At 51.2% G+C, this 22,019-nt stretch overlaps 1 protein-coding gene across 4 annotated transcripts in view; it reads right to left on the bottom strand.

The window, feature by feature from the left end:
- The window catches only part of ELMSAN1 (ELM2 and Myb/SANT domain containing 1), a 76,300-nt gene that overhangs the window by 41,259 nt on the left and 13,022 nt on the right, over positions 1-22,019 (bottom strand). Inside the window, exon 1 of one of the 4 annotated variants that reach the window (XM_030929706.1) lies at positions 4,782-5,328. The exons of the other annotated variants lie outside the window; for them this stretch is intronic. The gene's annotated coding sequence lies outside the window, so the exon portion shown is untranslated. Of the gene's footprint in view, positions 1-4,781; positions 5,329-22,019 lie in introns of those variants that run through there. 4 annotated transcript variants of the gene reach the window in all.

Raw genomic sequence — 22,019 nt, forward strand, 5'->3', positions numbered from 1 at the left:
CCCCTTCTGGCTGGCTACAAGCCTACTGTAGCTCACTCTCTCCATCCAAGCTTAACTGGGATAAACCTTGCCCTGTGCTCCTCTCCCCACTCTCCTTCCTTCCCAGGACTCCTAGAGGAAGAAGCACTGCCTGGAAAAAATGCTCTCACCATGAGAGCTCCCTGCGGCTGGGAGAAAAGCAGAGGGAACAGGGAGCACCTTCCCTGGCTGGCCACAGCACGAGGCTGTGTTCCAGGAAGAGCAAGAGCGGCTGCCAGGGAAACCTTAGCCCCAAGCCCCTGCTCTTCCCCACCAGCCGAGAATGACAGCCAGCAACTGCAGCCCTCAGGGAGACCCCCAGCCCCATCCCAGCACAACTCCAGCTCTCCTCTGACAGTGGTAACTTTCTTCTTATATAATTCTCGGTGTTTCCTTCACCGTTGCACCTAATTTTAATGGGTAAAACAGCCAAAGCAGTCTTTGGAGGAAAAACTCCCACCCTTGGCTCTACCCAAACCTCCCCTGAGGTCACACTGCAAGGCTTCAGGTGAAGCAAACAGGGGACTTTTCTTCCTTGGCTGAGAAAGCAGCCTTCCTCCTGCCCACCCATGTGAGCAGCTCAGCCTGGGGCCTGGGCGGGTAGGTTCCGGAGAGCATAATCTGATCTCTGGGAAGCTGGGCCCTCAACCCTCGGCTGCAGGGACACAGTCCCTCTCAAAGGCACAAAGACACCCGGTCTGGGCCACATGTCTAGGGTGGAGTGGATCAAGCAGTTGTTCCCGGGGCACAATGAACTTCATTTATACAAGCTTCAGTGGCCTGGTAGATTGCTTTCCTACTATAAGCAGGATACCTTTCATTTTCTCTTCCTTGATAGGAGCCAAAGGCAAACTACACTGGACCCAGTGGGAACTGGTGAAATGAGAGTTGCCATCTGTTGAATACCTAGTATGTGTCAGTCACTTTGCATGCATAATCCTGTCTAACCTTCACAGCCTATGAAGTACTTATCATCCACATTTTACAGGTGAGGAAACTGAGGCCCAAGAAGTCAAGCAATGCCCAAAGCCACACTGCAAGAGGAGATGCTGGGGTATGAACTCAGGTCTGCCCAGGCCTTATTCCCATGTACCCACCAGACTTCCTTCAGTCACTGCCCAAGTGACTGTCCACACACCATCCAGGAGCAGCGTTCTGAGTGCAGAAGCCGACGTCCATGTGGACGAATTTTGCTTGAGGGCTCCAGAATCTGAACTGATGCTCCGACTATTGTTGCTCCCAAGTGTGTGACTGTGAGAGCCCATGTCAGAGAGTGTGTGTGTGTGCTGAGGTGGAGGGAGGGTGATCTGGATTCCAAATTGCAGTTTCCAACATTAAAGTTATGCTGTAATGCTTCTGATTCATAAAATGAGCTCATAGTCTCACAGTATCCTGAATGTTGCTTCGAATGCAAATGCAGGTCCCTTAGTAAGAACCGGGGATTTCAGCATACTCCACCCTAGCCCCGGCCCAGCAAGCAATTTTTCAGTCCCAGAGTCAAGAGTTCTCATGTGCAGAAAGAAGCAATTCCTCCAACAAATTTCGGCCACTGGCTCTGCTTCCTGCCACCTGCAGTGAGTCAGGGAAGAATGAAGCCCCAGGCTGCTTCTGTACTAATGCATGCGTGCCTGCACACACACAGGAAGGGTACCAACCTGGGCTGGCCAAAGGAACTGCCCAGGCTAGCAGATCCCTAGGGAGATGGCTCCACAACTCTTTTCACCCTGAGGTCCCCTTAGGGTCAGGATGACCGACACATGCACTCCACAAGGCCAGCTACAGGGCAGTGCCAGGAAACTGGGTTCACCAGCACCAGAATCACCCACGGTGCAGTGACATTTTTGAAACCAGTGATGCAATGTGAGGAGGTTCCTGCAGCAGGGACTCACTGGGGCCAACACATGCCAAGTACACCTTTTTTTTTTATGGAGATCTTTCACTAATTTGTTCAACTAACATGCACTAAAGCCAGGCGAGGTAGCTCAAGACTGTAATCCCAGCACTTTGGGAGGCCAAAGCCGGTGGATTTCTTGAGCCCAAGAGTTCAAGACCAGCCTGGTCAACATGGCAAAACCCTGTATCTACAAAAACACAAAAATTAGCCAGGTGTGGTGATGTGCACCTGTAGTCCCAGCTACTTGGGAGGCTGAGGTGGGAGGATTGCTTGATCTCAGGAGGCTGAGACTGCAGTGACCTGAGATCGCACTACTGCACTCCAGCCTGGGTGACAGAGAAAGACCCTGTCTCTAACAACCAAAAAAAAAAAACAAAACACAAAACAAAGAAAACACTAAACACTTACTAGATGCCAAGCATTGTGGGAACCCTTCTGAGCTCACACTAGAAGCAGAGGCTACCAAATACTGAAATGTGCTTTAAGCACTTTATGTATACTAACTCACAGAATCCTCACAGTGACTCTATGAGGGAGATACTGTATAGGGGCTCTAGCTCAGAGTCTTTGTTTTTGACCACCACACTACAGTATGTACACAAATAACTACATAAGGTGGAAATGAGTGTTCAGAAGATGGCTACAGCCTTCAGAAGTGGCATCTGAAACAGGACTAGAAGGATGAGCTGGAAACCCCCAGTCACTTTGTGGCTGTCCCCACCCCAGCATGAGCATGGTTTTCTTCTGAGAGACCCAACTGCAAGAGAGGGGCTATCAAGGCTGAAGATTCCTGGACTGGGCCCATTCCCCTTCCCCTTTTCTGTCAGAGGTCTTGACACCCCTGGGCAGCCTTTCTCTGGGGACTCTAGCCACAGGAGGTCCTCAGCTGAATCCATAACTGCATGTTGTCTTTTCTTTTGTTCCACTTTTTGGGAACAGCAGCCCACAGGGTCAAACACTGGGGCTATTTTAAAATCCTACACGTAAAAATTAAATTCTCATCCCCATGGGTACTCCAGGGTGCTCTTTCCTGGGGTGGGGTGAGGAGCTGACAGAGCCACGGGAGTGGGCATTCTGCTGGCACTTGGAGAAGCCACATTGGCAATGGGTAGGCTGTTTCAGAGCAAGCTGGCAAGCTGTATGACCTGGGGGGATCCCCCAGGTTCTTCACCCCCTTGTCCCCCCGGGAGGTACACAGACCAGAGTAACGAGCCAGAGGCCAATCCGAGTGGAGACTGGACCAGGGCCATGCAACGAAATGGTGTATCACAGTAATTGAATGTTTACGCTCCTATTATTCACTGTCCAGAGCAGTTGGAAAAAGAGGAGCTACGAATTCTCAACCCAACCGGGGAAGGCTTCTCCTTTTCCCTGGCTCCTGAATTTCAGCCACTTCACACCCGAGGAAAGGGTGCATTTCTCTGATCCAAAAGGGGCGTGTGCCACACCTTCCGTGGGAGGCTCTGGAGCAAGATAGGTGGTTTCTCCCCTCAGCCGAGGCCCCCTAGGGAGGACTGGCTTCTCAGTCCACCTTCAACAGGCCTTCAGTCTCAACCCTGAAGCTACAGGAACAAGATCCCACACCACCAGGCCAGGATCCCCCTGCCAGGGCAAGCCAGACATCCCCTCCCCCAGCCGCAGCTGCCAACAGGGATCCCCCACATACGCGTGCCACCAGGGCCTCCGTGGCCAGCCTCTCTTCCCCCATCCCACCGCCCCCTGCACGAGGCTCCACAGGCTGGCACACAGGTCCCACGTGGGATGGTGGAAACAGGAAGCAGCCACCGTAGTTGTGACCAACAAAGTTTTAAATGGGGCATATAACTTCCCCTTTCATCTTCTCACCAGCTCTCGCTGGAAGCTGGGCTGGGACGGACACCCGGCCTCCACTTTGGGTGGCAGGTACCTCCTCCATGTCGGCCCGCCTTGGGGCTGAAGCCTGAAGGCCCCAGGGCACACGAGGTCCCCCTTTCTCCCCTGGACCCTCACCCAGAGGCCTTGGGGGCAACCTGGCACACACGCTCCTGCATGTACGACTCGGGAGGCGACGTGACCAGCTCCACCAAGCCGGCCACGGCCATATGCAGGGCCCAGCCGAACCCCGGGTTTCGGCCCTGACGCCAGGCACCAGGGAACACAGCTCCCCGAGAAGCGCCGCGCGGGCTGGGCCGGCTGCAGCGGCGCGGGCGTGCGGGGGCGCGCAGGAGGATGACAGGTCTGAGGTGCGCCCGCCTGCGCGAAGCGCTCCAGCCTAGGCCTCTGCTGACTGCATTTGCCCCAGTTCCCCGCCGCCCCTGCATCTCTGTCGCCCTAACTCCCGGCGTGGACGCCGCGTCCAAGCCCACTTTCCCGTGCACGCTGGCAGGGGAAGGGGCTCCCGCGCCAAGTTCCCTCAGCTGGCAAGCCCCTCGCTGCGCCTTCCGGGCCTGGGATCCATCACGTCAGCCGGTCCCCGCGGACACCACGTTTCTCTCCGGCGGAGGAGGAGCAGCCGGATTCCCGAGCCGCCGCGGGCCGCCGGGTGGGGAGGGCTTTCCTGGCGGGGCCGCGCCCGGGTGGGCGGGGGCCGCGCGCAAGCTGCGTAGCTGCACAAACACCGCGGGGCTGCGCTGCACACGCAGCTGCGGGCCGAGGGCGCGGGCCGCGGGGGAGGGGGCGGCGGGCTGCAGGCGGCCCCCGCACAGCCACACGCGCCCGCTCCACCGCCGCCCAGGCCGCAGAAGTTCGAGCACAGCGGCCCCCGCTCCGGGCCGTGCCTGCAGAGCTGCAACCCGCCGTGCGAGCAGCCACAGCTCGCGCGCCGCCTGGGGTCCCCTCGCCGGCCCCGCCGCGTGCAGGCCTCGGCCGCCGGCCGAGCAGCCCCACTTACCCAGCTCCTGCCTGGGCTCCGGGCTCCGGACTCCGGCCTCGACTGTCCCCCTTCCGCCGCGGGCCGCCGCCTTCGGTCGCCTCGGGGACTCCAGCAGCCTGCACGCACTCCCGATTTTAAAAACAAACAGGCGCCGTCGCCTCCCCGCGGCGCTCGTGGGGCTTCCGCCAGCCCGCGCCTCCCGGAGGCTGGGAAGTTTGCTGGCAGGGCCCGGGCGGGACGCGCGGGCTGTCACCCCCCACTCGCGATGCAGGAGCCTCGGCGCGCCCCGCACCCGTGCTGTCCGCCTCGCAAGCGCTCTCCCTCTCTCCGTGTCACCCCCAGTCCTGCGATGCAGTGTCAGGATTGCACGGCTCTGACTCATCGGTTGAGCTCACAGCTTGAAAAAAAAAAAAGAGAGAGAGAGGGCGAGAGGCAACAGCGAAGGAGGAGGACTCTGGCGTGCTACAAAGGATTGCACAACTCGAGGCTGGGAGCGCGGAGCGCCCAGCGGCCGGCCGGCGCGCGCGGCACCGCGGCGAGCAGGAACCAGCTCTACCACTTCATCAGCACAACTGTCTCGGGGCGGCCTCAGCCAGCAGGCCCGGCGCCGCCCACTTCCTGCGACCAAATAAGGCCGGGGAAGGCGTCTTTAAACCTCAGGCGGCGGCCGGGGCTGGGGATTTCCAGCAGACCTCACCTCCACTCACGAGTCGGTCGTCGTCCCCACCCCCCGCCCAGGCTGGCGCCCCCGATGGCTTTGCTGGAACCCACGGGCCACGCTGCTAGTTCCTTTCACACCAAGGTCAGGAGGAGACGGTGACGAAATGTTTGGAAACCCATCGCGCCTGCCAGGAAAGTGTGTGTGTGATGTTGGGGAAGGCACAAGTCGCTTTCTTCCACAAAGAAACTCTCTCTGGTTTTGGATACGGTAAATCATGCACAGTCCTCTCCAAGGCACTTTATTAACAGACTCGCCGGGTTTCACTTTCTGGCTCAACAGCGTCCTGGTGCGTGTAAAGGTTATTGAGATTGGCCTCAGTCCCTAGAAAGGACCCACCATCTCCATCACTTAGGTGAGGAAAATCTCCTGGATTTAATTCTAGCAACTCAGGCCAGACTTGAGCGGCTTTTCACTCCATACTCACATTTTCCCCTGCCTTCCCTAAATACCCCCCTGATCAATTCTCAGGTCCAAGCCTTGAGGCCTCCTTGCCTGACTGGTGGGAAGATGGGAAACATTTTTGCAGCTCAAGAGGTTGGTTCTGGCCCCCACAATCAATGGGCCTTTAGGGCCAGGGGAAAATTCAGGGGTGTGTGTCCTATTCCTCCTTCCAAGTTTTTTGGTGATGGTGCAGTGGTGGTGGTGGTGGCTGTTTTTCAAGGAGATGGGTCAGAAGGAGATTTTCCTTTGAAAGAAAAACCACTGAAGAATACAGTGTGTCCTGGCAGCCACTTTTCAAAACCCTGTGGCCAGACCTGAGAACCAGATGCATCCCTCACTCAGGGAGAAGAGGAGGGAGGGGCAGCAGAATATGATTCTCACACATTCACTGAGCCTACAGGGCCAGGGTGGGGTGTGGAGGGCACAGGCAAAACTTGGATCTTCTGCGCAGAAACCCTGCCAAACCTGCACTTGCTCCTAAGGGAGCATGGCTTTCCTGTCCTCTTCCACCTCTTTGCTGGCTGGAGCACCTGCATACACGTACACCTGAAAGTCACACCTCCCCAAGAGGAAAAGGGCTTATTTGCACCATGTTATGACAGATATGTCAAAATAAGGAACACTTAAAACAATCTTATCTACAAAATACAGATAATTATGCCACAGGACTGGACCAGAGGACCTCTTGAAATCCCTTCCAGTTCAAGATCCATAATTCTGTGATTACAGTAAGTGAATAAAGGAGCTAGGGAAACCACCTTCTACAAAAAAAAAAAAGCCCAGGCTCCCCAATTTAGCATCTGTGATGACAGTACTGTTCCTGGCAGCTCTCAGAGCACTTCTCCACACAGTCTCCTGAAGAGCACTGCATGTGAGCGTTTTATCCCTCTCAATCTGTGGATGAGAATACTGAGGTTCAGAGAGGTTAAGTGAATTGCACCAGGTCACAGAGCAAGCCAAGCATCTCTGACCTCTCTGCTCCTCCCCCAGAGGAAGGCAGTGAGCAATTGAGGAACTGCAGTGCTCAGGCATGCAGACCCCCAAGCAGAGGCTAGACTCTCAGGGCTCCTGGCAAAGGATCAGGGTAGAGCCTTTTTACTTTTTTCATTTGCCGGATTTCTTCCCTCCCATTGACAACACATCCAAGTGAGGGAAGCAAAAGCAAAGCCATTTGGCCTCCAGTGCCCACTGCTGCCAAGTTCCTCTGCAGACCTGTGGCCATCCTGACCTCCCCTGAGAGCCCAGCCCCTGCAGCTGGCCTTAGGCAAGCCCAGAGTGAGTCCCTGAGAGCTAGTGCAGACCAGCCCAGGGATGTTCCCAATCAACCAGAAAACCCGGCTGGGAAGCACATTCCTAGAAGAGCCTGCCACCATGGAGCCAGGGCTCAGCCTTCAGGGAACAAGTGGGAGCCACTCCAAAGGAGTGGCCCAGGAAGCAGCACACGGAGTGGAGGCAGGTGGCAGGGGAAACAGAGAAGTCAGTGGCCCTGAAGGAGCCTTGCTCACCTTGGAGCAGCACCGCCCTTCACTACAGCTAAACTTCCAAATTCAGGCCACCTAAGAAAGGAGGAGAGAGAAGAAAAGGGGCACACACGTGTGCAGGGGAGGAAGGCTCAAGACTATACCAAATAGCCCCCGCTTGGCAGAAGAAGTCTACCTTGAAAAGGCGGGCAGATGAGGCTATGTAAAGAAAGCTGCAGCACTTCTGGGAAAGCCCTGGAGGTCAGTTTTGCTGCAGATATGACGGTGCAGAATCACTGACGTGTGAAGTGAAAGTTTTGGTTTTAGAAGCTCCAGCCCCTGCTACAAGTCTCTGGGGCAACCAAGAAGGGTGACCTTTCAGGGAGACAGGGAGGTGTTCCAGAGACCTTATGCAGAGAGTGGGATTTTCTCCACCCTCAACCCTCTTTACAAACTGCAGGAAAAAGGAGTACAGAGCTCTAGTTACCAGGGAGTGTGTCTGACAAGAGAGAAACACTCCAGGAAATAAAGCACCCTAGACAGAATCCTAAACTCTGATTCCCAATGAAGGTAGAATATGGCATTTGAGAGGCTTCCTGGGGCCACATCAGCTCTCTGGACTCCACTCAGAGCAGTCTGTCACTGCCCTGTGTTTCATCAATAGTATCTAGACCATTAAAATCCTCCAAGGGTGAGGCCAGGCACAGTGGTTCACACCTGTAATCCCAGAACTTTAGGAGGCTGAGGCAGGAGGATTGCTTGAGCACAGGAGTTTGAGACCAGCCTAGGTGACGTGGCAAAACCCAGTCTCTACAAAAAAAAATACAAAAATTAGCCAGGTGTGGTGGTGCATGCCTGTGGTCCCAGCTACTCAAGAGGCTGAGGTAGGAGGATTGCTTGAGCCCATGAGGTCAAGGCTGCAGTGAGCTGTGTTCATGCCACCACACTCCATCCTGGGTGACAGGGTGAGACTTTGTCTCAAGAAAAAGGAAAATCTTCCAAGGGTAAATTTTATGGTGTGTGAAGTATATCTCAATAAAGCTGTCACGACGTTGGGGGAAGCTTCCAAGGAAGCCAGGTTCTCACCTCCCAGCCACCTTCCTCCAATAACATTCTGCAGCCATCATCACTATTTAAAAAGAGAAGTGTCTTTCTCCCCAGGCTCCATACCTGCATTCCTGTCCTTTGCCCACTATTCCTCCTCCAACGAGGCCAGCACACATGGTGTGTTTAAGTAAACAACCAACCTTTATCAGAGCCTGGGATATCGGGAATGCAAATATTGTTGAGGGCATCCCAAGTCCACGATGCCAGCCAGGTCCCTATGTCCCTTATGTTCTTGTGTCTTTATTGTCGTCTCCCTCTACAGAACTAAAGTATGACCTCTAGGACCTCATTACCTACAATTACAACAGAAAAAAAAGAAGGGCGTAGAAGACACAGGGAACTTAGGAAAATTGTCACTGACCTTCCCTGAGCCTCACTTTTTAGGCCCATAACAGATGCACCATTTAAGTGTTGGTTGCATGAACAACAAAAGGATGCCCACCTTCCAGGGGCTTGAGAGGATCAAAAGGACAAAAAAGTGCTTTATAACTCGATCATGCTATGTACACATAAGAGGCTACGATTATTATTTTTACTGTTTTACCCTGTATCTCCTCCTCAACCTAGCTTATCCCTTGTTAAGAACCTAGTTCCAGCCCCAGCGTGGTGGCTCACACCTGTCTGTAATCCTAGCACTTTGGGAAGCCAAAGCAGGTGGATCATCTGAATCCAGGAGTTCGAGACCAGCCTGGCCAACATGGTAAAACCCTGTCTCCACCAAAAATACAAAAATTAGCCGGGTGTGGGCCCGGCGCAGTGGCTCACGCCTATAATCCCAGCACTTTGCGAGGCCGAGGCGGGCGGATCACAAGATCAGGAGATCGAGACCATCCTAACACGGTAAAACCCTGTCTCTACTAAAAAATACAAAAAATTAGCCAGGCGTGGTGGCGGGCACCTGTAGTCCCAGCTACTCAGGAGGCTGAGGCAGGAGAATGGCGTGAACCCGGGAGGAGGAGTTTGCAGTGAGCCAAGGTCGAGCCACTGCACTCCAGCCTGGGAGACAGAGCAAGACTCCATCTCAAAAAAAAACAAAAACAAAAAACTTAGCCAGGTGTGGTGACACACGTCTGTAGTCCCAGCTACTCGGGAGGCTGAGGCATGAGAATTGCTTGAACCCAGGTGGTGGAGGTTGCAGTGAGCCCAGATCACACCACTGTACTCTAGCCTGGGCGACAGAGGGAGACTATGTCTCAAAAAAAAACAAAAAACAAAAAAAAAAAAAACCCAGTTATTTTGCCTGAAAAGACCCCATGGGCCTCAGGTAACCCTCTCATGGGCTCTGTCTCGAGAGACTTTTTCCGGCATTGACTCAATGTCTCATCTGGGGTGTCCTCCAGGGCTTCTCTCCCAGCCCGTTCTTTGTGTCCTTTCCACCACACTTTTCCACAGGGTTGTCCTCCCAGCCTAAGTAGGGACACCCCTCCAACAGCTGTGTCTTCTCAGCCCTTTTTGCCAGGTCTTTTCTGAGCAAACCGGGAGCTCACAACCACCCCAGTCATGAAATTAAGCCACTGTGTGCTGAGACGTCTCTGCACTGTCTTCTCTTTTACCCTTGGAAAAAACGCCAGGGGACCCTCCTCCTCCGCTCACATTGACTTCACCTGTTCTGGGGCAGGGCCATGCTTGCCACACCAGCCCAAAGTTGTCTGTGTCCTTGGCCCTCCCACCTGCCCCCTCCCCAGCCTCCCTGCCCTGCAGGCCCGGGCCAGGTTCTGAGTGCCTTTGTCTGGCCTGAGAGGGAGCCTCTATACATGTCCCCAGTTGCTGCTGTCACTCTGAGAGAGACGTCTGGCCGGGTGTAGGGAGAAGGACAAAACAGGTGTGGCTGCCAGGGAGGGCAGGCCAGCAGAGCCACAGGACAGAAACGCCCTTTCTTCACAGACCGAGAGCTGCCAACTTCTCAAAGGCCTCCCTTCAGCACAGTTCCATGCCCTCTGCAGAACTAGTCCCAGACAGACTTCCTCACTGGCTGTTCACTGGAGCTCAGCTTCCCTGTGTTATGGCAACGGGCCAGGAGGAACAGGAACTCCAGAGACCCAATGTGTGCAACAGGGCATGCTTTAAAGCATTGATTTTAAGTGAAAACAAATACTGATACATCATGGGCTAGAATCCAACATTCATGCTCATGGGGGTGTACAGGTTAAGAGCACAGGCTGAGACCTGAGTCCAAATCTTGGCTCACACTAGCTTGATGACCTTGAGCGAGTTACTCAACCACTCATCTGCAAAATCGGAATGATAGTAAGAGCTTACTTAAACAGTGTCTGGCACACACTAAGTCTTTTATAAGTGTTGGCTATCATTTTTTCTCATCTATTTCCTTGCTTCTAGTTTTGCACACTTTACCATCCACACTGCCATCAGAGCGATCACACCTCTCTTCAGTAGCTCCCATCATCTACTGCATAAAGCTGAGACTGTTAGCTAGACTGTTAGGCACCTTTCCCACACGATCTGGCTCTGCCCCACTTCCCAGCCTCAGCCCACACGGCTAAACAACCTGACGTTCTCCAAGATGCCTGCATTCTCACCCTCATATATTCACACATGCTCCTTCTCTTGCCACCTTGATCCCCATGTTACCCCATACCCAGATCTCCCACCAGACTTGACCTTAATGGCAGCTCTTCCAGGAACCCTTCATTGACTCCTCCAAGCAGTGGAAGGCCACTGGAGTGTATACTGTTGGAGCCCTCCCAGATCTACTTTGTAAAGTTGGTGCAATGTCCCCCAGGTGCTCTGAGTGTTGGCTTTTAAGGACTCACAGCTACCCCTTCTCAAAAGGGGCCTTTGGTGGGACCAGTTCCATAGTGGTGCAATTCATGCTCCAGCTGCAACACACACCTCCTTACTTGGCTTCTTCCCCGGCTCTACCCTGCTTCCCTTCCTCCCTTCCTCCAGAGACCATTTCTTAAATAAATCCCATGCACCCAAACCTCTGTCTTTGCTCCTAAGGACCAGACAGTCACTCTGCTCCCTAAATTCCCATGGCATCCTCTGTTTATCTGTACTCCGTCACCTACACATTGTTCTACACCTGCTTATTGCAGCATATCTGGGATCAGAGTGCCATCTACTAGGATGGGAGCTCCTGAAGGGCACAGCCTAGATCTTCCTCACCTTGGTATCCCTGGTATCTACACAGCACCTGCACATGGTGGGTGCTCAGTGAATGCCTGCATGAATTAAACAGTATATGTGAATATTTAAAGTAAGCAATACAATGTAACAGATTGTTGTTACTTTTATTACTATTCTATTTCATTGATTCTAAGATACACATTTTCTCCATTTTAACATCTCTGAAATCAGGATGCATCTTGCAATTGATAGCCTGTATAGTTTAATTAGCAGCACTTCCTCTTCCTTTTTTTTTTTGAAACAGAGTCTAGCTCTGTCACCCAGGCTGGAGTGCAGTGGCGCAATCTTGGCTCACTGCAAGCTCCGCCTCCTGGGTTCACGCCATTCTCCTGACTCAGCCTCCTGAGTAGCTGGGACTACAGGCACCCGCCACCATGCCCGGCTAATTTTTTTGTAATTTTTGTAGAGACAGCATTTCACCATGTTAGCCAGGATGGTCTCGATCTCCTGACCTCATGATCCGCCTGTCTCGGCCTCCCAAAGTGCGGGGATTACAGGCGTGAGCCACCACACCCGGCCTTTTCATTTTATTATTTTTATTTTTTTTGAGATGGAGTCTCACTCTGTTGCCCAGGCTGGAGTGCAGCGTCGTGATCTCGGCTCACTGCAGCCTCCACCTCCTGGGTTCACTGCAACTTCCACCTCCTGCCTCAGCCTCCCAAATAGCTGGGATTACAGGCCCACGCCACCAGACCCAGCTAATTTTTATATTTTTAGTAGAGACGGGGTTTCGTCATGTTGGCTAGGTTGGTCTCGAACTCCTCACCTCAAGTGATCCGCCGGCCTCAGCCTCCCAAAGTGCTGGGATTATAAGCGTGAGCCACCATTCCCGGCCTCTTTCTTAGCTGTATATAAAATAACACTACATCTTCTAATCAGTGGCTTCTTAGGTTCAGTGGTGTATGGCATTATTATTATCAACAACTATTGAGGCTCAGTCTCCTGAATTCTGAGGCCAGCACTGCAAAGCCCACAGAGCTATGATGCCCATTATCTGAGCTCAGTAGCTGTTGAGCAAACAAGCTGTCATAGGGGCTGGGCGTGGTGGCTCATGCCTGTAATCCCAGCGTTTTGGGAGGCTGAGGCAGGAGGATGGCTCTTGATGCCAGGAGTCTGAGACCAGCCTGTGCAACACGGCAAGACCTGTCTCGAAAAAAAAAAATTAGCCAGGCATGGTGGTGTGCATTCGTAGTCCCAGCTACTTGGGAGGCTGAGGTGGGAGGATCACTTGAGCCCAGGAGTTTGAGGCTGCAGTGAGCTATGATTGCACCACTGCACTCCAGCCTGAGCAACAGAAGGAAACTGTGTCTCAAGTGGGGAAAGAAAAAAAAAAAAGGCTCTCATAAAATAACCTACAATTTCCCAGAGTTAAGAATGATCCCTGTGTCCAGACACCTCTGGAAACTCCCATGAAAGTAGGCCCATGGGCCGGGCGCGGTGGCTCAAGCCTGTAATCCCAGCACTTTGGGAGGCCGAGACGTGCGGATCACGAGGTCAGGAGATCAAGACCATCCTGGCTAACACAGTGAAACCCCGTCTCCACTAAAAAAATACAAAAAAACTAGCTGGGCGCGGTAGCGGGCGCCTGTAGTCCCAGCTAATGTAGTCCCAGCTACTTGGGAGGCTGAGGCAGGAGAATGGCGTAAACCCAGGAGGCAGAGCTTGCAGTGAGCTGAGATCCGGCCACTGCACTCCAGCCTGGGCAACAGAGCGAGACTCCGTCTCAAAAAAAAAAAAAAAAAAAAAAAGAAAGTAGGCCCATGTAATGTGGAACAAGCTCCGCACTGTAAGTCATGAGAGAAAAGTTCTAAGCCTAGTTCTTCCTCTAATTTTCTGGATGACCTACACAGGATTTTTCTCACATCTGTGGAGCAGCTACTAAATGCTTGACATTGGCCTGGCACAGTGGCTCATGTCTGTAATCCCAGAACTCTGGGAGGCCAAGGTGGGTGGATTGCTTGAGTTCAGGAGTTCAAGACCAGCTTGGGCCACATGGTGAAACCCCCATCTCCACAAAAAATACAAAAATTAGCCGGGCACGGTGGTGTGTGCCTGTAGTCCCAGCTACTTGAGGGGCTGAGATGGGAAGATCGCCTGAGCCCGGGAGGCAGAGGTTGCAGTGAGCCAAGATCATACCGCTGCACTCAGCACTCTGGCCTGGGCGACAGAGAGAGATCCTGTCTCAAAAAAATTAAAAAATAAAATATACATGCTTGACATGATATGAGCCTACTGAGTCCACCCCAGCACCCTGGAAGGAAGCCATTTTCCCCATTTTATACATAAGGAAGCTGGGGTTCAAGAAGGTTAAACAGCTCTGCCAAGGTCATACAGATGGCATTCGACCTCTGGACCCTCTGAAGCCTTCTCTCTGCTACATGAGGATACTTCTCTGGGTCCGTGTTTCCCAATAAGAAGTTTAATAAAATGAGGGATTACAGATTGGAGCCTCATGGGCCCTTCTCCCTCACAGATGTGTTTTATTTGACTCACATATTATGTTTTATTTTAAATGAATTTATTGCCAACTTTTTTTGTCTTTTGAGACAGTCTTACTCTGTTGCTCACTACAACCTCCACCTCCCAGGTTCAAGCGATTCTCCTGCCTCGGTCTCCTGAGTAGCTGGGACTACAGGTGTGTACCACCACACCTGGCTAATTTTTTGTATTATTAGTAGAAATGGGGTTTCACCATGTTGGCCAGGCTGGTCTCGAACTCCTGACCTCAGGTGATCTGCCAGTCTCAGCTCCCAAAGTTTGGGGATTACAGGCGTGAGCCACAGCGCCCAGCCTATTGCGCCTCTCTCTCTCTCTCTCTCTCTCTCTCTATATGTATATGTGTATATATATATATACATACACGTATATACATACACGTATATATATACATACACGTATATATATATACATACACGTATATATATATACATACACGTATATATATATATACATACACGTATATATATATACATACACGTATATATATATATATATTTTTTTTTTTTAATCAGAAAACAAACTAAAAATCAGAACTTCTGGCTTGTCGTGGAAAAAAAATTGGAAGCCTCCTTCTTGAAGGTGGAGCTGAGTAGCACTGCTAGGGAGGGGTGCTTAGGTGGAATGGACTTTCTACTTTTCCAAAGATCCCACCCCTTTCTAGGCCACGAGTCACTGTCTTTTATCATCACATTCTGCCAGCCTCTGTCATTTCATCCCCTCTGTTCCCTGCTGGCCTCTGAGTGCATAACCCCTGGGCCAGATGCATTCCAGTGCCCCCTCCAGCTCTAACAGCCTGTGGCTCCTCCCAGGGTCTCCCTCGCATCCACCTCCTGCCCTGTGGCCTCCATCACAAGGGCTTCCAGGGTCTGTCCCTCTCACTCCCTCCCCAGGGTTACTGAGGTGGTAAGCTGGGCTGGTGTGGAGATGACTGAGACAAGGTGAGGGGTGGGGCCAGTGAGGAAGAGAGGACTTGCAGTTTCCTAACAGGAAAGTGGTTCAAGGAGATAAATGAGGTGGGAGGCTCTGCAGTCACAGGACGTGAGCAGAGTTTGACACATGAGGAAACACATCAGTAAATCATCGAGAGGAAAAACCTACATCAGCAGTAATTTAGGATATGCAAATTAGAATATCATTAAGGCCCCATTATGGCCCACCCCAACATGAAAATAAGTAAATAAATAAACCAGGAAAGCTGCTGTCGGCAGAGCAGCTACATATACGTTGCTGTGCTACCATAAACAGTTTAAATCTTTCTAGAATGTGATTTGGCATTGTGTTGCAAAAGGGTTTTTGTTTTGTTTTGTTTTGTTTTGTTTTTTGAGATGGAGTCTCGCTCTGTTGCCCAGGCTGGAGTGCAGTGGTGCAAACTTGGGCTCACTGCAACCTCTGCCTCCTGGGTTCAAGCAATTCTCCTGCCTCAGCCTCCCGAGTAGCTGGGATTACAGGCACGCACCACCAAGCCCGGCTAATTTTTGTATTTTTAGTAGAGACGGGGTTTCGCCATATTGGCCAGGCTGGTCTCAAACTCCTGACCTGGTGATCTGCCCACCTCGGCCTCCCAAAGTGCTGGGATTACATGTGTGAGCCACTGTGCCCAGCTGGGTTTTTTTTTTTTTTTTTTTAATGTTTGTGGATATATGGTAGGTGTATGTATTTAGTGTTGCAAGAGTTTAAAACACTGACCAGGTAATTACGGCCGACTATATCCCATAAAAACAATCTAAAATGTCACCAAAAGGAAGTTTTTACAAAAGATGCTCCATAGCACCTGTATATAGAGCCCATCAGATTATGGTACGGTAAGGAAGAGCAACAGAACAAAATGTGAAAGGATGGACAAAGGGAAACTATCTGATGAAACCATTTGGTGAAGTCATGTTAAGTGACAAAATCGGCACCAAAAAATATGTCAGGTGAACTTATAAGCTGTGTTAAAACTTCACAGGAACATTAGAAGCAATCAGAAGAGAATTCTAAATAGGTGTCATGTTTGTTAAGTTGATCGAGATGATTTATACAACAATAATGATGATGGTGATGATGGTGATGATGATGATGATGGTGATGATGGTGATGATGATGATGACGATGTAAGGGCCACTGAACAGGATTTCCTCATCATAAACATACCAGAGGGCAGGTAGGCCCAGGCCCCTGGCTTGATGAGGTAAGAAGAAGGAATGTAAACTGGGAGAGGAGTGATTGTGACTGGGTGGGGATGGTGTGGGGGAGTGCCTCCAGAGCATCCCTTATCTGGAGAGCTTTGAAACACCTCTCACCAAAGAAAGAAAATTACACAAATAAACCCACACCTATTAACCTCCAGCGTCCTGGGTGCTAACTCTGACTGCTGCATTTGGGCTCTCAATTTCACTAATACCTTATTTCAGCAACTTCTGAGGTAACACCAGGGCTCTTTGTGGGCTAGCCTAGGTACCCAACCACCATTTATAGCATTGTTTCTATGGAAATGTGTTTCAAGCTTCAAAAAACCGAGCTGCTGACAACCCTGGGGCACACACACACACGTGGTCTCTAAATTAGGGAACTGAGAGGAACAGTTATTGCTGGGGCCTGGGCTCAAGAAGGCAGCTTGTTCCTTAGACACTATGGCACTTAATATTCACATGACCAGCAATGATCAGAACCAGGCTCAGTGCCACTGTAGGGCGTGAAGACGGGGCAGGGGCATCTAGGAATAAACACGATATTCTAGAAAAGCACAGAGACAGTCCCCACCTCCACCTCCAAACACACACACACAGCCATAATTTGTCATGGAACACATGAAGCTGGCCTGAGTACCCCTAATGAGGATCTAGGCATGCCCTGAGCCCATACGCTCCATTTTCTCTCTGACCCTGGCACACCTCCAGTCACAAGGTCCTACTTCAATCTGATCACAGAACAAAAAACTCCAGTCTTTGACAGTTCTGGAATTTGGTTTTAGCAGATATAAGCTGGAGATAACCAGGGCCCCAGCTGGGTCTGGACGTCTCTCCACATGCATTCTGTCGGGCGGAGCTTTAGCAGGCTCCAACTTGCGACCTCAAGGTATACCGCGGGCTCTCCAGCTGCCACCCACCTGGGGACTCGGCACAACACCAAGGAGTCTCGCTGTCCTGCCCCAGTCACATTCCTGGGCTGGTCACAGTGAGGGGATGATCATGGGCCCTACAAATAGACACTCCACACGTTAAGAAAATAAGGCTCCCCCCTCAGAAGAAAAGTCTACTACACGCAAGGGGAGTGGTGGGTGAGAAGGCCATTCACCAGGTGTCCAGAGGTTCTGAGATGCCACAGAGATAGGAGAAGGTGCTCAGAAGACAGTCAGCTGCTCAGTCCCACGCCCACACCTGCAGCTGCATGTCCCAGCAGATCTCATGGCAAGATGTGGGGTCAGGGGGCCCTGCCTGCTAGGTCAGATGTGAACTGGATGGATGTGGCTAGCACTAAAGAGCAACTAAATTCAACATTTCAATTAATATGTGCAACAATGTAAGTGCGCAAGACACTACCTCACTAGGGCCCCACCAGGATTAGAAAAGGCTGCAGGAGGTCAATTAGCAAAGCACACCCTCCCTGCTGCCAGTTGGAACTGCAGAAGAGAGACTCAGCTTCCTCCTGTTGTGGCAGGGGCCTGCAGTATGAGGCAGCCCAGAGGTGAGTGGGCGGGTGGCTCAAAGTCTCACGTGCTCACTGGGCTGGTTCCGTGAAAACGCAGGTGTGAAAATCGTCTGGGGCCCTGAGCCAGCTGGGGGCTGGATGCAGAGTCCACGCTGTGAACCCCAGAGTTACTCAGCCAGTCTATGAAGTCAGGCCCATCTGAATCTTCCAGCCCCTGCATGCAGTGCCGGTAGCTGATAAGACAGAGCTGTTTGGTCTTCCTGGTAGTAACAGATGGGCGTCCCTCCCCCTGGCCTCCTTTCCACCCAAATCCGAAGTCTTTGAAGTTAAGGCCTTGTCTTATTAAAAAAAAAAAAAAAAAAAGATGCTGTATAAATTATTAAAGCCATTTCAAACACACATGCTCTACCCATAACCTCTTTGCCTAAATCCATTATCTGCATTATGTCAATTTTTACTATGGGCAGTGTAATCAGTTTTTACACACTTATCATGCAATTCTGTGTTTTACTTTTTTCATCTAAATTCATCAACATTTTCCCAAGAATCAACATTACCTTCATATTAATATAACAGTGACACAATACTCAGTGAGTCTAGGTATCATGAATTACACAGCCACATGAAACACTGAGGCTATTTACAGTTTTTTGTTTTTGTTTTTTTTTATTTTAAGCAATGTTGCTATAAATATCTTTGTTAGGTGTGCAGGAAGGTATGAGATTAAAAATAATAATAATAAATAAATATCTTTGTACTTTTCCTGTTTAGAATTAATAAATTCTTTATTCTTTATTCTTAAATTCTCAAGAGCAATACTAATAGATCAAAGGAAATTATTTGTATATAATGTATATAACATTTTATTACAGCTTCAAGTTCTAGTGTGTGTGTGGGTGTATATATATATATACACATATACATATATATACACACATATACATATATATATATATATTTTTTTTTTTTTTTTGAGACAGAGTCTTGCTCTGTCACCCAGGCTGGAGTACAATGGTGCCATCTTGGCTCACTGCAACCTCCGCCTCCCAGTTCAAGTGATTCTCCTGCCTCAGCCTCCTGAGCACTCCAGCCTGGGCGATACTGCAAGACTCTGTCTCAAAAAAAAAAAGAGAGAGGCCAGGCGCGGTGGCTCACGCCTGTAATCCCAGCACTTTGGGAGGCTGAGGTGGGTGGATCACCTGAGGTCAGGAGTTCAAGACCAGCCTGGCCAACATGATGAAACCCTGTCTCTACTAAAATACAAAAATTAGCCAAGCGTGGTGGCAGGTGCCCATAATCCCAGCTACTCAGGAAGCTGAAGCAGGACAATCACTTGAACCTGGGAGGCAGAGGCTGCAGTGAGCTGATATCACACAACTGCACTCCAGCCTGGGTGACAGGGTGAGACTCCATCTCAAAAAAAAAAGAAAAGAAAAGAAAATCCAACTAATCAGCCATGGTGAGAAAGCCACTCCTCCACAGGTCTCTCTCCACAGTGCCACTCTCTGAGTGGCACACAGACCTGGGATAATGACAGGAAGCTTCTGAGTGATAACCCTGGGTCCCACTATGAGGCACCATAAAGACACCGCCTGCCACGCTCCATTCACAGGAATTTTTGAACAGGAAAGGTCCCCCTGTAGTCTAATCCCCTCATTTCATAGACAAATGGAGACTACAATCCCTGCTTTGGGGCTCCCACTGCACGCTGCAATCACTGTCAGGAGGATGTGTTCCTCCTCGCAGGAACAGGAAGAGCCACAGCCTGTCCTGACTGCCTCATGACCAGGTGGGACAGGACTTTCATTTTAAAGAGCCCCAGTCTCTGCTACCATGGTCTGCGGACTTGCTTTCCCCAGCTCTGTCTCTGTGCGAAGCCAACAGACAGTGCTGAGCATGAGAAACGAAAGGGTCCTCTAAGGGCAGCCAGCATTAATATTTGTCCTTCTTCAAGGAGGGCCAGTAGGAAGAGATGCCTCTGCCACCTCTAAACCAGCTCCTCACCACAGACATCTCCTCAGAGTGTCCCCTCAAACGCTTCGGGGTGAGTGGGGCCCCAGTACAGGTTTTATACCCTCAAATCCCCTTCTTACTCTCACCAGGGTCTTGCTGACAGGCCCAAGCAAACAGCAGAGCCACCAAGGTGGCAGCCCCACCAGCAGGCACTAAGGGAGACTGGGGATGTCATGCAGACAGCCAGGTCACCAAGCACACAGTCCACCAGACACAGGCCACGTCTTGGGCCTGCCTGATGCTCCCTCACAGCCCCTCAGGCGGCCCTCCTCGTCCCTGTCACAGGGCACCTACTGTGTGCCAGCCACAGATCCAAGGTGGTGGGGAGCCAGGCACTCCTACAACTGACCCCAGCATCCTGCAGGGTGGAAGTTCAATTGCAGAAATGCCACAGTGGCAACTCAGGAAGGCAGCATGGAGCAGGTGACTCCTGGCTGGCCCTGTGGGCATCTGCCAAGAGGAAAAGGCCAGAGAGGGTATTTCAGGTGGAAGAGACAACAATAAGCAAAGGCCAAGAGCATATAACAAGGGAGAGAAGTGCACCCGGGCGCAGCGAGAGGCCAGCTGGAAGAAAAAGGGCCGTGCTAGGGAAGGGGGAGTGCTAAGAAAAATGCCAGAGAGGTGGGCCAGGGCTCAAACAAGGGTACATGTGCCATTCTGAGGAGTGTGGGGCTCCTTCTGCAGAACTTGGGCAGTTCTCAAAGATTAAGAGGGGGTGACATGACCAAAGCTGTGTTTTAGTAAATTAATTCAGGTTCTGTAAGACTTTTTTTCCACTTTAATGCTGCTTCTAGCACAATTTCATTTCATCTGGACAAAAATGGGCAAGTTCAGTGTAAACTAGGCCAGAACCAACACTGGCCAGGAACTAGGAAGGCCCCTGCTTCCTCCCTCAGGGAGCCAACCTGACCATGCATTGCTTACCCAACCCCAGGATCAGGAATCACTTCCAGTCCAGAGCCCAGCTCATGACACTCGCTGCTTCCTGGAGGCGGCAGCGTCCCGCTTTCCCAGGGAAGTCCTGGAACACTGGCGTCAAACAGCCAGTAAGTTCAAAACTGCATTTTTCTTTTTAAAGAAAATTAATTCCTTTGTCTAAGATTAATGGAACTGAGTGACCAAGATTCTAGTCAAGGCACCCTTGCTTCAAAGACTTATACCCAGAAGATCTGAGGGCAAGACGGGAGCTGGAGCTCACCTTATCTGACACCTCTTGTTTTTTCTGGATGAGGAAACTGGGCCGGATGTGACAGGTGATGCTGGCAGCCCCAGGCAAACAAAGCTCTAGCTCCTTTAGCGCTCTCAGAAAGGAGATAGGGTAGAACATCTCAACCAGGTGACATCTTCAGAACTGGAGAGATCACCTGGGCAGCTTAGACACCAGGGGCCTCAATTGTTCCACAAACCAAGCCTGAAACCAGAACTCCAACTTCTAGTCTGAAAAGCAAAGTGACACCTCGCAAACACCCTGTGGCCCCGAGAGTCTCATCCAACCTTGGGGAAGAAGCAGAATTCACGCTGTAACTGCCTGTTAGAGAGTGCCAAGCCTCTGCCTCTGTCCTCGAAAGGCAGCACCAAAGTTTTCCAAGTGGAATCAAATGTGCAGGGAGGATCCAGATGCTGCAATGATCTCCCTTTTCCACTGGAATAGTTCAGATTCCAGAGGAGAATTCCAATTACTAATGAAACACTCAGATCTTCTGGGCATATAACATTCCTAAAGCTCAGCAGGAGGCTAAGGATTCAGAAAGATGTCCAAACAGATCTTTTGGACATCTGTGGATCTCTTGATCCACAGGTCAAGATGTGGATGTTGGTCAGCTATGGTGGCTCACGCCTGTCATCCCAACATTTTGGAAGGCCAAGGTGGGAAGCTGGCTTGAGCCCGGGAGTTCAAGACCAGCTCAGGCAACACGGCAAAACCCCATCTCTATTTAAATTAAAAAAAAAAAAAGAAAGAAAGAAAGATGTGGATGTTTTCAGTGACTCAAGGCGGATGCCCTGTCTCCTGTTCCCGCATCCAGAACGGCGCCATCATCCCAGTTTGAAGGCTAGAATGGGCTCCAGGCTCTATGGGAGACACCTATCCACCGGGCATATGTACCCCTCCCCTGGTTTCAGGCACCTGTGGTTGTGAGTCCTGGGAGGAGGCAGAGTTCCACTCTCTGCTGGGGAGGCTGCAGCCTCCAGAGCCTTGCTCTTCAGAACCATAACAGCAAGAACATGACCTAAGTAGGG

This window comes from Rhinopithecus roxellana, chromosome 5, assembly GCF_007565055.1.
Source record: "Rhinopithecus roxellana isolate Shanxi Qingling chromosome 5, ASM756505v1, whole genome shotgun sequence".
Classification (NCBI taxonomy): Eukaryota; Metazoa; Chordata; class Mammalia; order Primates; family Cercopithecidae; genus Rhinopithecus; species Rhinopithecus roxellana.